Genomic DNA, 17,496 nt, shown 5'->3' with positions numbered 1-17,496 from the left:
GGATTACATACACAGGTATAGCGATTAGGATTCTGTTTTAGGCTGGGTTCTCTAGAGAAGCAAAACTAGCAAAGCATATAAATATCTATATAGAGAGATTTACATCAAGGAAATGGCTCACGCGGTTGTAGAGGCTGGAAAATACCAAATTCGTGGGTCAGACTGGAGGCTTCTCCTTCTTCACATAGCCACAGGGGCTGGCAAACCCAAGACTGGCAGGTCAAAGAGCAGTGCTCTTGCTCACAGGCTGTGAAGACTGAAGAATCCCATGATCAGATAAGCTGCTAGCTCAAGTCCCAAGAACCGGAGGTCAGATGAACAGGAACCAGCTGCAGGATCCAGAGCAAACAAAAGCCCACGAGCCTTGCAGAAGTCCACTTATATTTGATGCAAGCCACACCCCCAAGGAAACTCCCTTTCAACTGACTGGCTACTCACAGCAGATTCCATCATGGAAGTGATCACATTATATCAAATCTCATCATGGAAGTGATCACATCATCACAGGGCTGCCAAACTACATCATAACTGCCAGAACACTGAGAATCATGGCCCAGCCACGTTGACACACGCCTTAATGATTACAGATTCCAACACACATTTTGGCAGGACACAACTCAATCCTTAACACCCAGTGATATATGAAAAGAATAAAACATACCAGGAGCAATTTGAATTTATTCCAGGAAGCAAGGTTTTATCATTAAAAAAATCATTAATCTAATTTACCACATTAAGAAAATAAAGAAAAATGATATAATCATCTCAGTAGCTGCAGCAAACACATTTGCTAAAGTTCAACACGCACTCATGAAAAAACTTTTGGCAAACTAAGGGAAAAAAATGATACTTCAAAAATCTGATTAAAGATATGTACACAAAACCTATAGCTAGGCCATTGGGATAACATTTTCCTCCTGAATTTGAAAAAATAACAACATCTATTAAGTATTATACTAGAGATCCTAACCAGTGCAACAAGGCAAAAAACCAAAAATTTTTAAGGTATGATGATTGGAAAGGAAACAAAAGTTGCATTATTTGCAGATAACATGATTGTATATATAGAAAGTCTAAGAAAATGTACAAAAATAAGCAAATTTATCAAGGTAACTGGAAAAAAATTCAATATATAAAAATTCTAATTTTATGTGTAAAAATAGTGGAAAATGAAATTTATAAAGCAATACTGTTGATAATAACATAAAAAATCAATACCTAGGAATAAATCTAACAAAAGATGTGCAAGGCCTATACACTGAAAAAAACAAAACATTGCTAAGAGAAATTAAAGATCTTCACAAAAAAAGAAATAATCCATATTCATGAAAAGGAAGAGTAAACATTGTTAAGATGTCAATTTCCCATAATTTTATTTACTTATTAAATGTAATTCCAATCAAAATCTCAGGAGGTTTTGAGTTTTGAGGAAATTGACAAGCTGATTCTAAAATTCATATGGAAATGCAAACGACCTAGAATAGCCAAGATAATCCTGAAGAAGAACAAGATTTTAAGACTTACTAAAAAGGTACAGTAATTAATACATTGTGGTACTGGCATAAGAATAGATATATAGACCAATAATGGCACAGAATAGAGTTTAGAAATAGATCCACAGATATACAGTCACCTGACTTACAACAAAATTGCAACTGTAATTCAGTGGGGAAAGGATTTCTTTAAACAAATGGTGCTATGTAAATTGGACATCTGTATGGAAAACAATAAAAATCTAACACTAACTCATTTCATCCACTAAAATTAGTTGAGATTAATCATGACTCTAAATAGGAAGGCTAAAACAACAGAATTTCCAGAAGAAAACAGGAGAGTATATTCCTGACCTGTGATATGCCAAGATTTAAACATGCCATGAAGAAACAGTAACTGTAAAATAAAAATTAATAAATTAGACTTCCTTAAAATGAGGAACTTTAGGTCATTTTAAAACACCAAAGGAAGGAACTTGAGAGCAGATATTCACAATAAATACATCTAAACAAAGGACTGGTATCCTGAGTTTATAGAGAACTCCTACAATTCAATAAGATAAAGGAAAAAACAGAACAAAACAAAGCAAAAACAACCTAAAAATGAAAAATGAGTTGAACAGACACTTCCAAAAAGAAGATATCCAAATGGTCACTAAACATCTGTAAAGATTCTTGGCATTATTAATTATCAGGGAGATACAATTTAAAACTGTAATGAGATACAGATACCACTTCACACCCATCAGAATGGCTAGTAATGAGAAAGAATAATACCAGGTATTGACCAAATGTGGATCAGCTAGAACTCTTATACATAGCTGGTAAAAATGTGAATTGGTATAACTACTTTAGAAAACTTTTTTTTAACAGTATCTACTAAACTTAAGAGGAGCCCTGGTTGCAAAGTGGTTAGTGCTTGGCTGCTAGTTGAAAGGTCGGCAGTTTGAACCCAAGAGCCGCTCTGTGGGAGACAGATGTGGCAGTCCGCTTCCATAAAAATTACAGCCTTATGAACTCTATGTGGTAGTTTTGCTCTGTCCTATAGACAGAGGCATAACTAAGGCATGGCAGGTAGGGTGCATGCCCTGGGTGCCATTTCAGGAGGGTCACTAATAGGCAGTTTCTGTCGGCCATCGCAGTTTCTGTCACCAGCTGTGACATATCCTTCAGCAATTTAAAACTGATTGCTATAGGTGTTATTTTCCACAGATAGGCTCCTGCCTATAGGGTTGCTATGAATCAGAATGCACTCGCTGGTTTGTTTTTTGGTTTTTTACTAAACCTAAACATCCAATCTCATCTCCAGTTATACATCCAACAGAATTGAATGCATATATCTAGGAACTCAAACAACTTATCAATATATGCAAAGAGTGATTATAGCAGTTTTATTTCATTGTAGCAAAAAACTGGAAACAATAAAAAAACAAAAGAATGAATAAACAAATTGTTGTAAAATCATACAATGGGAGGTGATAACACTAATATGAAAGAAAAACTACTACTACATGAATTAACATGGATGAATCTCATGGATATTACGTTGAATGAAAGAACAGACAAAAACTATCTAAAAAGAGTACCAAAAAAAAAAAAAAGAAAAGAAACCCAAACCCGTCGCTGTCAAGTCGATTCCGACTCACAGCGACCTTATAGGAGAGAGTAGAACTGCCCTCTAGGATTTCAGGTGCAGCTGGCGGATTCGAGCCATCAACGTTTTGGTTAGCAGCCAAATGATTAACCACCGCACCACCAGGGCCCCAAAAAAGTACAAGAATAGGCAAAACTAATCCATAGTAATATAAATTAGAATAGCGGTTACCTGGGTGAGGCATGGTTCTAGCTAGGGAAGGGGCATAAGAGAACCTGGAGTGCTGGAAATGTTCTGTATCTTAATCTGGGTGGTTACACAAATATTTACATATTTAAAAATGCACAGAATTGTACATTTAATGCACTTTGTTATATATATGTTATAGCTCAATGAAAAATGGTGGGTTGGCTATCATTAAACAGCCTGATAATGTATCATATTTGGGACAAAATTTAAATTATAGAATTTCATTGAAGACACTTCTTGATCTGGACCTTACCTTTCCAGAAATATTTCTCAATTCCGCCTGATAGGCCCTTATTTACTTGCTATGCCGAGATATTTAAAGTTTTTTAATAACATTCCACACACTCTTGAACCTCTTGCCTTTACAAATGCTATCCTCTGCCTGGAATATCTTTACCTTACCCCAAATTTTCCCTTGTAATATCTGCAAACTTTCAAGTCTTAATTCAATATTTATTTAACCCAGGAAACCTTCCCAAGCCATCTCAGGCATAATTAGGTGCCTCTTTATAAAACTCTTTTAGTAACCTATCACAGCATTTATCAAACTTTGTAAGTTTGTTATGTTTGATTCTCTTGTTATTATTAGGTGCCGTTGAGCCTATTCCAACTCATAGCAACCCTATGTACAACAGGATGGAACACTGCCCAGTCCTGCGCCATTCTCACAATCATTGTTATGCTTGAGTCTATTGTTGCAGCCACTGTGTCAATCCATCTCGTTGAGGGTCTTCCTCTTTTTCACTGACCCTCTGCCTTACCAAGCATGATGTTCTTCTGCAGGGACTGATCCCTCCTGATAACATGTCCACAGTATGTGGGATGTAGTCTCGTCATCCTTGCTTCTACGGAGCATTCTGGTTGTACTTCTTCCAAGGCAGATTTGTTCGTTCTTTTGGCAGTCCGTGGTATATTCAATATTCTTTGCCAACACCACAATTCAAAGCTATCAATTCTTCTTACTTACTAGATTATAAAGTCCTTGAAAATAGGCTTGTTTGTTTTGTTTTTAGTATTTTTAATACCTAGCATAGAGTCTAGCATAAAGTAGGCACAATGAAAGTATATTTATTTTTTTAATAAGAAAACAATTAGGGAAACCTGATAAGCTTCTATACTGAGTTTCTCTTACATGATCTTTAGCAGAGTTTGGGACTTTTCTATTGTCCACAGGCTCAAAAAATACAACTCCATAATTGCTGACTTGAATACTCCAAGAATGCCATTAAATTTACTTCCTTCAGTTACAAGGAAATATTCAAATATAAAAAGTTGTTTATACCACAGAAACCATTTTAGCTTCCAAATGATTTAAATAGGGAATAGATAATTCTGCCCAAGACAGGCATGAGAATCAGTAAATCTAACCTCTTTCCTGAATCAACTAGACTGCAACTAACAACAACAAGCCGCTTTCCTTAAGAGACTCAGTGACAGCGGTAAAAAACGGGCAAATCAAGCTAGCCCAGTTTGTTCATATGGTCATTCATCAGGAACAATATAGCATTACACTTTAGAAAGCGTGGAAATAGCTGTCTTCATAGAACTTTTAAAGTTTATTTATCATATTTAAAATTTAGAAGACAATCATCTTCATTTAATCATTATCATAATATTTCCTAAACTATCACATACAGGGTTTATATAGGATTAATTATCTTTTACTGAAATGATGGGCATTTGATCAGGCAATTCCTGTGGTACAAATGGTTAACATGCTTGGCTGCTAACCAGAAGGCTGCAGGTTCAAGTCCACCCAGAGATGCCTCGAAAAAAAGCCCAGCCAATCTACTTTCAAAAAGCCAGTTATTGAAAACTTCATGGAGCACAGTGATACTCTGATACACACGGGGTTGTCATGAGTTGGAGGAACTGACTCTTGATTAGACAATCTGTGCAGGTGTACTTAAAATTCAGCCTAGCTGTGTTAGTGCAGTACAATAAACTATTTACCATTAAATCAACAGAAAATATTTTCAGTATCATATCAAAGCTTACCGAAAACTGCTAGTATTTGATCTCTCTATTCATTTTTAAAGTAACTTCTAAATTCTAAAACATTAATTTACCAAAGGTATGGTCAAATGTGTTTTTAATACATGATTATTGCATTTATTTAATTGTAAACCTTTCTTAAAAAGTTAGATATTGAAGCTAAAATTCTCAAAGACATAAGCTGGCTGCTTGTCAGTCTCTCAAAAAATCAATGTAACAGGTCACATGTTAAAATCTACAGGAGTTGCTTACTTTGGTATAATTTTATATTTGAAATTGTTTCATCTGTTACATTCTTGTTGGTTTTGATAGCTATCTTATGTTAATTTTTTTTAACCAGAAGATCTCTAGAACATGCATAAAATCTGGTACTATTTAGTCTAAATAACTTACGATGTTTTAATAGCAGGAAATCCTGTTGCTAAATTTGTTAATATTCGTCTACGTCTACTAGGATTTTAACGGTAATTTTGCTCTTGTAAACATAAGGTCGAAAGTATTATTTGGGAATGTGTACGCAAAACCAAATTTGGAAGAAAATGAACTACAGTAAACTTTTAGTAAAAATGCAATTTGAGGACTTAGAAATTTATCATTTTAATGACATGAAATAAGTATTTCTCCTAAGAAGCCACCTGTAACACATTAAGTATAAATCTAGTTTCTCAAGTGCTGTTTTGGGACTCTTATGTTGCAATTCCAGATGCATTTAAGTTAAGTTGGTTAAGCAAGGGTATTGTTGCATTTGGGGTGAGCAAAAATAAAGTGATGAAAGACAAGACTTAAAATAAGTTAGGGGAGAAACACTTTGGCTTTCAAACATTGTAGAGTAAAACGTGGGAAAAAAATATTTTAACATAAAATAATTAAGATTTTAATATAAACATCTACATAGCAGAGGATCATTAATTACTGTTGTTATTAACAAAGTACCTTTATTATTTTTAAATTATGGCATGAAAAGGCTCTATTATTTAAAAATATAACAAAACTCACTAAAAGGTCTAAATTAAAAGAAAAACTATTTTAACATTTAAGGGCACTGTATAAAACAATGAGTTCAATCTCAATCCTAGAGCCCCTTAAAGTTTTTACTAAAATCCTCATTATTTTTAAAGAGCATTTTAATAAGTGCTTACAAAGTACTAGTTTACTGTTCTAAGCATTTTAAAATATTAAATCCTTATAATCCTCATTTTACAAATGAAGAAACATACTGCTTTTGGTCAGGTGAAGCCTCAAACATATTGAAGTAACTTGTCCAAGGTCACAAAGCTAGTAAGTGGCAAAGCAGATCTGAACCCAGACATTTGGACTCTGAGGTCAATGATCTCATCTACTATGCTATGCTGCTTCCACAATGCCTAATATATTAAGTCTACAGGAGATTAACTAGTACCAGAAAATAATGATGTAATTTAAATTTTTAACTGAGTTAAATGTCAAATAATCTATAGCTAAGGGAATGACACATATTCTACTAAAACTCCGCACAAACACTTCAATTACTCATGAAGATCTATAATAAATTATCATCTAGACTTTATTTGAGCACTTCAGTGGCAGGGAACCCATATTAAGGAATATAATTTTAAGAAATTTTTTTTTCTCAAATTGGCCTCCCACAAGCTTTTATCCTATTCCTGTCATATGTATACATATATTTGATATCCGTATCTGAGTCAATATCTGGTTGCTCTGTCCTGTGTTCTAGTCTTGCATTGTTAGCTGGTGTTATTATCTAATCATAGGACTCCCTTTAGTAGTTCTTGTAATTTTGGTTTGGTTTTTGCAAATTCCCTTAACTTCTGTTTATCTGGAAATGCCCTAATTTCGCCATCATATTTGAGAGACAGTTTTGCTGGGTATATAATTCTTGACTGACAGTTATTTTCCTTCAAGGCTTTATATATGTCATCCCATTGCCTTCTAGCCTGCATGGTTTCTGCTGAGTAGTCCGAGCTTATTCTAATTTTCTCCTTTGTAGATGACTTTTCTTTTAACCCTAGCTGCTCTTAAAATTCTCTTTATCTTTGGTTTTGCTAAGTTTGATTATAATATGTCTTGGTGACTTTCTTTTGGGATCTACCTTATGTGGGGTTTGATGAGCATCTTGTATAGATATCTTCTCACCTTTCATGATATCAGGGAAGTTTTCTGTCAACAAATCTTCAAAATTTTCTCTGTATTTTCTGTTATTCCCCCGTTCTGGTACTACAATCACTCGTAGGTTATTTCTCTTGATAGAGTCCCACATGACTCTTAGAATTTCTTCATTTTTTTAAATTCTTTTATCTGATTTTTCCTCAAATAAGTTGGCGTCAAGAGCTTTACCTTCAATGTCACTAATGCTAACTTCTACGGCCTCAGTTCTGCTTCTATGACTTTCTATTGAGTTGTCTAATTCTGAAATTTATTTCTATCATATATATATACATACACATCTTATATTTTAAAGTCACAGAAAATTAAACTCATTTTTCTTTTACACTGCTACCCTTCAAATATATGAAGACACAGTGTTTTAATTTCCCCCCACCCAGGCTAAACATTCCATTTCCTTCCAAATATCTTCATATACACAGTGGAGTTTCCTCACATTTCTACTTGTTCTCTCCTGGACACACTCCAATTTGTCTTGTATCTCTTAAAGTGCACCATTTCCAAACTGAATTCCATATTCAAGGCATATTTTGACCACAGATAAAAAGATTTTTTATTTTAAAAAGTAGTAAAAAGAATAGTAGCACTATTACCTTTTATTCTTGGCTGCTAACCAAAAGGTCAGCAGTTCAAATCCACCAGGCGCTCCTTGGAAACCCATGGGGCAGTTCTACTCTGTCCTATAGGGTTGCTATAAGTCAGAATTGACTCGAAGGCAATGGGTTTGTTTTTTATTATTACAGATGAATACTGACTTTTTCAGACAGCAATAACTTGTAGACTGACATCAAGTTTATCATAAAATAAAACCTCTAAGATATTTTCACATATGCTACAACAAATAAAGATAATTTACTTGTGCAATAGATTTTTGGTGATAAATTCAAGATTTCAAAAACATATGTGATGAAATTGCATCTTCTTTGAGATTCAGTCCATCATTCCAGTCTGTTGAGATAAAAAATCTTGATTGTTTTACTTAAAAAATTAGCTAATACTTTCAGATTTTTCAATCGAACTTGACTGGGGCACTATTGATATTTATCCAAGACAGTCATTTAAATACCAAACATGAAAAAAAAAGAGCCCTACCACTAGCTTTTTTTTTTCCTTTTGTAAGCTTTTAAAATTTTATTCTTTTAATGAACATTATTTTACAAGAGTTTTAGATTTACAGAATTATTACCAAGATAGTACAGAAGGTTCCTTTACATCCCACACCCAGTTTTTCCTATTATCAACATCTTAAATTAGTTGGTACATTTGTCATGATTAGTGAACCAATATTGATACATTAGTTTACTCACATTTCCTTAGTTTTTATCTGATGCTCATTTTATTTTCCAGGATCCCATCTAGGGTATCACATTATATTTAGTAGTCACATTTCCTTAGGCTCTTCTTGGTTGAGATAGTTTCTCAGACTTTCCTTGTTTTTGATGACCTTGACAGTTTTGAAGAGTACTGGTTAGATATTTTGTAAAATGTCTTAGTCTTAGGCTGTGTTCTCTAGAGAAGCAAAACTAGTAAAGTATATATAAATACACACACACACACACACGTGTATATATGTATATATACATATATATAGGTATGTATAGAGACAGAGAGAGATTTATATCAAGGAAATGTCTCATGCGGTTGCAGAGGCTGGAAAGTCCCAAGTCCATGGGTTAGGCCGGAGGCTTCTCCTGACTCATGTAGCTGCAGGGGTTGGTGAACCCAAGAACAGCAGGTTAGACAGCAGGCCTCTGGCTCATAGGCTGTGGAGGCCAATAAATACCAAGACTGGCAGGTAAGATGGCAGGTATACTGCTAGCTCAAGTCCCAAGAACTGGAGGTCAGATGAACAGGAGCCAGCTGCAGGATCCAGAGCGAGCATAAGCCAGCGAGGTTTGCCAGAAAGTCCACCTTTATTGGATGCAGGCCACACCCCCAAGGAAACGCCTTTCAACTGACTGGCCACTGATAACAGATCTCATCATGGAGGCGATTGTATTATATAAGATCTCATTAAGGAAGGGATTACATCATTATACAGCTGCCAAACTACATCAAAACTGCCGAACCACTGAGAATCATGGCCCAGCCAAGTTGACATACAACTTTAACCATCACAATGTCCTTCAATTAGAATTTGTCCAATGTTTTTCTCATGAATACACTAGGGTTATAGGTTTTTGGGAAGAAGACCACAGATGTAAAATGCCACTTTTCTCACATCCTACCAAAGGAACATACTATCAATATAACTTTTACTGTTAGTGTCAACCTTTATCACCTGGTTGATTTAGTGTTTATCAAGTTTCTCCACTAAAAAATTACTTTAAAAAAAACCCAAAAAACTCTTTTCATACTGTACCCTTTGGGAGAAAGTCACGAGGTGTGGCTCACACTTAAGGAGTGGGCGTTTATGCTTCACCTCCTTAAGGTGGAACATCTATATAAACATTTGGAATTCTTCTGTATGGGAGATTTATCTATTTTCTCCCATATATTTATATATTCAATCATTTACTTATACCAGTGTGGACTCGTGGCTATTTATTTAATTTCTGGGTTATAATCTAATACTACTTTATTTATTCTGTAGCTCAAATTGCTCCAGCTTTGGCCATTGGAAACACTTTCAGTTAGCTATGGTATCCCTTTAACATACCCCCATCACTTGGGGTTCTGTATTTTGTTTACCACACTTTTACTTTCTGGCACTATAAGACGTGTGAGGCTCATCTTCTATATTTTCTGCCCCAGTTATGAAACTAGCCATTTACCGAAGGCCTACCAAATCAAAAAACCAAACCCCTTGCCGCTGAGTCGATTCCGACTCATAGTGACCCTACAGGACAGAGTAGAACTGCCCCATAGGGTTTTCAAGGAGCAGCTGGTGGATTCAAACTGCTGACCTTTTGGTTAGCAGCTGAGCACTTAATCACTGCACCACCAGGGCTCTAGCTTTTAATGACAAAAATCTACCTGCAGTTCAAAACAGACCGATGATTCTTACTTACTGAGTACTTTAAAATTTAGTTAAATATTCATTTTATTGCTTATCAAGTCAACATTCCCTATGTTATTCACACGTATTACCAAAATAGATTAGATCCAGAGAAGTCCTGCTGAAATCCAGACACAATTTATAATCATTTCCTTTTTCTATAGGTATGTTAACATTTTCTAATGATAATATCCAGAGACAAGAAGAGGTATATTTGATATGACTTGTTCTTATTGAATCCAGGTTATGTGCAAGTATGACCGAAAAGGATTTAAAGGACAAAGTCTCACAACCTGAAAATTAGTTTAACAGTAAAGCTGTTAAAAATGTAAACAAAATCTTAGCATGCATAAATGAGGACAGCATGTGGCAAACAATTTGTAATTATTCCTCCTTATACTGAGCAGATACTTATTAGACGTATTGTAGACAATGAGAAATTCTATAATCTTTTTTTAAAAGAGAGAACTTCTAAAAAAGAAAAAACAGTTGCTATGGAGTCAGTTTTGACTCATGGTGACCCCATGTGTGTCAGAGTAGAACTGTAGGGTTTTCAATGGTTGATTTTTCAGATGTAGATTGCCAGGCCTGTCTTCCAAGGTAACCCTGGGTGGACTCACACCTCCAACCTTTCAGTTAGCAGCAGAGCACACTAACTGTTTGCACCACCCAGGGACTCCTAGAGAGAGCTTACAGGATAGTAATAAAAATGATGGAAGGGTTGGGAAACAGTAATTTTAAGTAAGGTTAAGAAACAATATATTACTCCAGAGAAAATAAATATACAGTTATTCAATAGTGCTCTTGAAGATTGAGACACTTATTAAAGTGCTTAGAAGAAATTTAGACATTACTAAAAACAAAATCATTTGACATAGTGCATTTTTGATACCCTTTGAGATTCCTAAGAGTCTCAAGAGTTTCTCTAGAGAAGAAGTTCAGATTGTAATTCATTTAATCATTTGGAAGATGTGTCCAAAACCAAATTTAAAAACAACTTATTGTTGGCATTAAAGGCCCCTCTAATAGAATCTAAAGTACTAACACAGGAGCTGAATGATAATTTTGGTCAATCTTTTATTTCCAGTTTCAGCATACGCTGCACAGATACCTTATATCATAAAAGGTTTTAGTGCGAGAGCATGTTAGTAGTAAGTGCTTCAAATCCTCTTCACTTTCAGCAAGCAAGGCTGTGTCATGTGCATATGCAGGTTTTAATGAGTCTTCCTCCAGTCTTGATGCCATGTTCTTCTTCATATAGTCCAGCTTCTTGGATTAGTTGCTCAGCATAGAGACTGAATAAGTATGGTGAAAGGATACAACCCTGATGCTCATCTTCCCTGACTGTAAACCACGCAGTATCCCCTTGTTCTGTTTGAACAACTGCCTCTTGGTCTATGTACAGGTTCATTATGAGCACAATTAAGTGTTCTGGAATTCCCAGTCTTTGCAAGGTTATCCATAATTTGTTATGATCTATACAGTCAAATGCCTTTGCATAGTCAATAAAACACAGATAAACATCTTTCTGGCATTCTCTACTTTCAGCCAAGATCCTTCTGACATCAGTAATGATTCCCTGGTTCCACGTCCTCTTGTGAATCCGCCTTGAATTTCTGGCAGGCCCTCACAGTATGACAAACTAACAGACACGTGGGGGCCTGAATTGTAAGGGGTTAGTAAATGCTAAAGTGGAGTTTCCATTGAGGTTAAATGCCAATACCAACTCGACGATTCAGAGGTAGAACTTGGTGCCTGCCCCAAGGTTAGAGAACTGAATTTGAGACTGCTATAATTAACTAGAGTTTCTGAATGTGAGAAGTCGCATGTTTTTAAGTTTTTATATGTTTATAAGTTGTTGCGTCTTTGGAGGAAAACAATCCAAATTTAGATTTTCAAGATTCTATATACTGAATTCAATAAATTCTATGAACTCACAGTTAAAAATAAGTAAATAAATAACCAAACACACAAGAAAACAAGCCACTATGAGTAAGAGCCAGCAAAACAATAAGCAACAAATTTACATCTCCAAGAACTTCATGTATTAGAAGATCATATGCAGAATATAAAATAAATTATTAATATGAAAATTTAAAATTACAAATAAACAAGAAACAATTAAAATGACCAGGCAGATTTGAAATTAAATAAAACTTCTAAAAATGGAATATATAATCCAAAAAATTAAAAATTTTGGTTGATGAGTTAAACAGTGGATTAGGTATAGCAAAATGTGGACAAGAGCTCTTAAGTAGAAAGGAAGATAGATCTAAGGCAGTTTTCAAGAATGAAATACAGAAAGAGTAAGAAAGACAACATAAAAAATATTTAAGAGCTGTTAGAATCTCTAGCATATATCTAAGCAGATTCCAAGAAGGTAACAAAAAGAATGGAGAAGCAATATTCAAAGACATAATAGCTTTCAATTTTCCAGAAATGCTTAAAGACATAAATATAAGACACATAACATGTATCAGGCAGAACAAAGTTTTAAAAAATCTAATCCTAGTTATATTCTTGAAAAACTTAAAAATTACATGAAAAAGGATTGATCTTAAAAGTAGCCAGAGAGGAAAGGACAGGTCACTTATAAAGGAGCGATGTGTAAAGTCTTAGAGCAGACTTCCCAGCAGCAATCATGAAAGCTAGAAGAAATATCTAAAAAGTGCTGAAGAAAAATAACTGTCCACTTAAAATTGTATAGAAAAACTATATTTCAAGAATGATGGTTAAAAAAAGCATAATTTCAGATTAAAAAGAAAAACTATAAGACTTCATTACCAAGAGACTTAAACTGAAAACCTTCTAAAGGATAAATTTTAGGAATAAAGAAAGTGATCCTAGAAGGGTAGTCTGCAATACATAAAGAAATAGTGAACATATATAAACATGTAATCTAACTAAACATTGCTTGTTAGCAACAATAAAAAAGACAACAATAATATTTACTTTATGGGGTTAAAAATATACAGTTAAGAGGGCAGACCTTCTGGCTGTGGAGAAGATTTTGGCAAACCTTTTTACTTTATAGTAAAAAAACCAGATAAAGTTGTCAAGAATTATTTTCAGGGCTTTGGAAATAGACCAAAGGCAAACAACAAATTCAGAAGTGTTTGTGAAAAACTGCTGAATAGTGGGAGTTGATGGAGTTCTTGCCTCGGGCTGCCTGCATCCATGAACAAAAAAGAGAAGTCTCACCTATATTCAGGAAAAATGTGTCAACAGAAACTGACTCTGAGTGGGTCATGATGTTACACCTAAGAGAAAAAAAATCTAAAGGAGTTGTTATAAATAAGTTCAAAGAATTAAAGGAAACCATATTTAAAGATTAAATGAAAATATGAAGACAATGACAGAATATCAAATAGGAACTACCAATATATAAACAGAAATTATTGTAAACAAGCAAATGGTAATTCTCTAGCTGAAAAGTAAAATATACAAAATGAGCTCAACAGCAGATTTGAGTGGCAGAAAAAACAATCAGTGAACTTGAAGACAGATCAATAGAAATTATCCAAACTTAAAAGAACATGGAGAAAAATTATTGAATAAAGATTAACAGAGCCTCAGAGACCCATGAAACAACATCAAGTGTACCAATATATATGTAGTGGAAGTCTCAGAAGGAGGAGGGAGCGAAAGAGGCAGGAAAATTATATGAGGAAATAATGGCTAAAACCTTCCCAAATTTGATTTAAAAATATTAAACATTAATTTAGATATCTAGGAAATTCAATGGGCCACAGGTACAGAGAGAAAATCTTGAAACCAGTAAGAGGAAGATGATTCATCAAGTATAGGGAAACAACATTTCAATTAACAGCTGATTTCTCATCAGAAACAACAGCGAACAGAAAGCAGCGGAATGACATATTCAAAGTGCTGAAAAAAAAAAGCTGTCATCAAAAAATTCTACATCACAAACCAAGGAAAGAGGCAAGGGAAATGGGGAGTGACTGCTTAATGGGCATGGGGTTTCCTTTTGGGGTGATCAAAATGTTTTGCAACTAAAGAGAGGTGATGGTTGTATAACATGGTAAATACTAAATGTCACTGAATTGTATACTTTAAAATGGTTAATTTTATGCTTTGTGAATTTTATCTCAATAAAAAAAAGTAAAGCAAAATAAAGACATTACCAGATACAATAAACAAAGACTGAGAGAATTGATTTCTAGCTGATCTGTCTTATAAGAAACACTAACGAAGTCCTTCAGGATGAAAGGAAATAACACCAGACAATAACTTGAGTTCATAGGAAGAAACGAAGGGCACCAGAAATGGACAATATGTGTATAAATATAAAGTCTGTAAAAATATCTATTTTTCGCTTTTCCACTCTTAATTTCTTTTAAAAGACAAGATTGTATCAAGCAACAATAACCACACTATATTGTTGAGTTTATATATAAAAATATACATGACAATAATAGAACAAGGAACTTGGTATATTACTGGAATTGAGTCAGTATTAACCTGAAGTAGATAGTTCTAAGTTAAGATGCATACTATAATCTCTAGAACAAACATTATGAAAATAATTCAAAAATTTTAGTTAAAAAATCAACAGAGGAAATGTTACACTAAACAGTATTTGTTTAACATAGGAATGCAGTAAAGAAAGAACAGAAGAACAAAAAAGACACGAGACATCTGGAAAATAAATAGCAAAAAAAAAAAAAGATGTAAATCTAACCAGATCAAAATTAATTAAATGTGAATTAATTAAACATCCTAGTTAAAAGGCAGAGATTTTCAGATTGGATAAAAGGCACAATCCAACTGTTTGCCATCTAGAAGAGATACACAATGAATTGACTTGATGGCAACTGGTTTGGTTTTGGTTTAAGATACCAAAAAGCCAAACCAGCTGATGTCGAGTAGATTCTGACTCATGGCAATACCATGTCTGTCAGAGCAGAACTATGCTCCCTAGGGTTTTCAATGGCTGGTTTTTCTGGACAGGCTTTTCTTTCTAGGTGCCTCTTGGTGGACAAAAATCGGCAACCTTTCAGTTACCAGATCAGTGCAATAACCATTTTCACCACCCTGGGACTCTGGACTTAAGATGGCTGTCATTAAATGAGGAAAGGAAAGGCCTAGCACAGTAAAAAACACAAAAGAAAGTAAATAAGTTAGGGTTGAAAAAACAACTTGGAGTGTGGTTATTAGCACACACAACTGTCTAGAAGCAAATCAGAAACCTACTATATATTTTAGGAAATTGTGTTGCCAAAGAAACCATAAGCTTTGCCTGCAGAAGTCTGTGATTGTTCAAGCCTTAAATCAACCTCTGCTCACCCTAACCGTGCTCCAAGCAAGAAGCAAATTATAAAGCTGAGTAGTTCCAAAGGATGGCATATTTTACAATATTTTTACATATTTTGTGTTCAGATAATGAATCCTGGTTAAGAAAAGCTTTTAGATATACTGAATTATTCATACTTTCTTCAACAAAACATATTTTCTTGCATGTCTAAGACTTTGTTATGCTATTCTTTTTAATGAGTATCTTCTCTCACTTCATACATTAAATTAACTCTTATTAATTCTTTAAGCTTAAACTAAATGTTTTCTCATTAAACAAGCCTTCCTTGACTTGTTTAAAGTTGAAATTGTTAACCCTCTTCTTTGCACTTGGTGCAAATCTCTACCATAGCACTCACCCTACTCACTTGAAGAGTTACATGTATATATATGTCTTCCCCATCAGATTCCTTAAGGACAATTTATCTCTATCACTAGGAGCTAATGGGTGCTCAATACATGTGAGTTGAATGGATGAATGCCTCAACCTTAGACAGATCTAAGAATCAGGACAACAAAAGTCTAGGTATGATGAGGATTATTTAATAATCCTACTAGTGGGAGAACTAAGAACAGAAAAAGGCAGAAGAAATGAGAACTGAGTCTATTACCAAGAAAAAATGAGAGGGTTATTTGGATTATTTCATTATCATAGTTTCTGCCCTTAATTGGCTGCTTTCTCTTTTCTTGTACACGCTCCCTCAATTTACTCTCCGGTGACTCTCTCCCCTCACTTTCCTTGATTCACTTCTGATCCTTTAAATATTCATTTCTACCTACAAAAATTCTTTCAACTATAGACATATTTTCTACCCATAAACCCTATTTATGACATTTCTCTAGTGTGTTGTTGTATTCATTTCCTTTTCTGGTTGAATTACAGATATCCCTCAGACTCTGTTCTAAAAATTTTTAAATGTTTCATATATTTTTCTTTATCTTCACTCACTCTATTTTATTGAGGTATAATGTACATAGTCTAAAGTGCGTACATTTTAAGTGTACAGTTGATTAGTTTTGACAAATGTATACATCTGTGTAACTGCATCACAAACAAAGATATGGAACATTTGTTACCCCAAAAAGTGACCTTGTATCCCTTTGCAGTTAGTAACCCCCCATTCCCAGCAACCACTTATCTAGTTTTTCTTTCAATATAGATTAGTTTTGCCAGTTCTAGAAATTCATATAAACGAAATAGTACAGTATACACTTTTTGTTTCTGCTTTTTTTTTTTTTTTTTGCTTAACGTTTTGTTATTGAGATTCATTCATGTAATTGTGTGTATCAGTACTTTATTCCTTTTTGTTGCTGAGTAGTACTCCATTTTTTGGATATACTACCTGCTCTATTTCTCAAGATGAACTCTTCCACTTGGCTCTTAATTCCTTCACTCTGGGATCTTGCTCCAACAATTAGACATTTTTATTTGTATTATCAATATATCCCTCTTTGGGATTCTTCTTTTTTGGGCTACAACCAAATTGAAGAGATCCTTACCTTAAAAAACTTCCCCTTGATGCTGCCACCACTTCAAGTGATTGTCTTATCTTTCTCCTCTTTATCACTGCTTTTAAAAAAGAGTTGCTGTCTCCAAACTGGACTAAACCAAAGCTAAGAAGTTTCCTGAATACAATCAAATACTTTGAGAGACAGAGTAGCAGGGGTAGGGGTCTGGAGACCATGCTTTC

Source organism: Trichechus manatus, unplaced genomic scaffold (assembly GCF_000243295.1).
Source record: "Trichechus manatus latirostris isolate Lorelei unplaced genomic scaffold, TriManLat1.0 scaffold00015, whole genome shotgun sequence".
NCBI classification, from domain to species: Eukaryota; Metazoa; Chordata; class Mammalia; order Sirenia; family Trichechidae; genus Trichechus; species Trichechus manatus.
Note: the sequence above shows the minus strand (reverse complement) of the source record.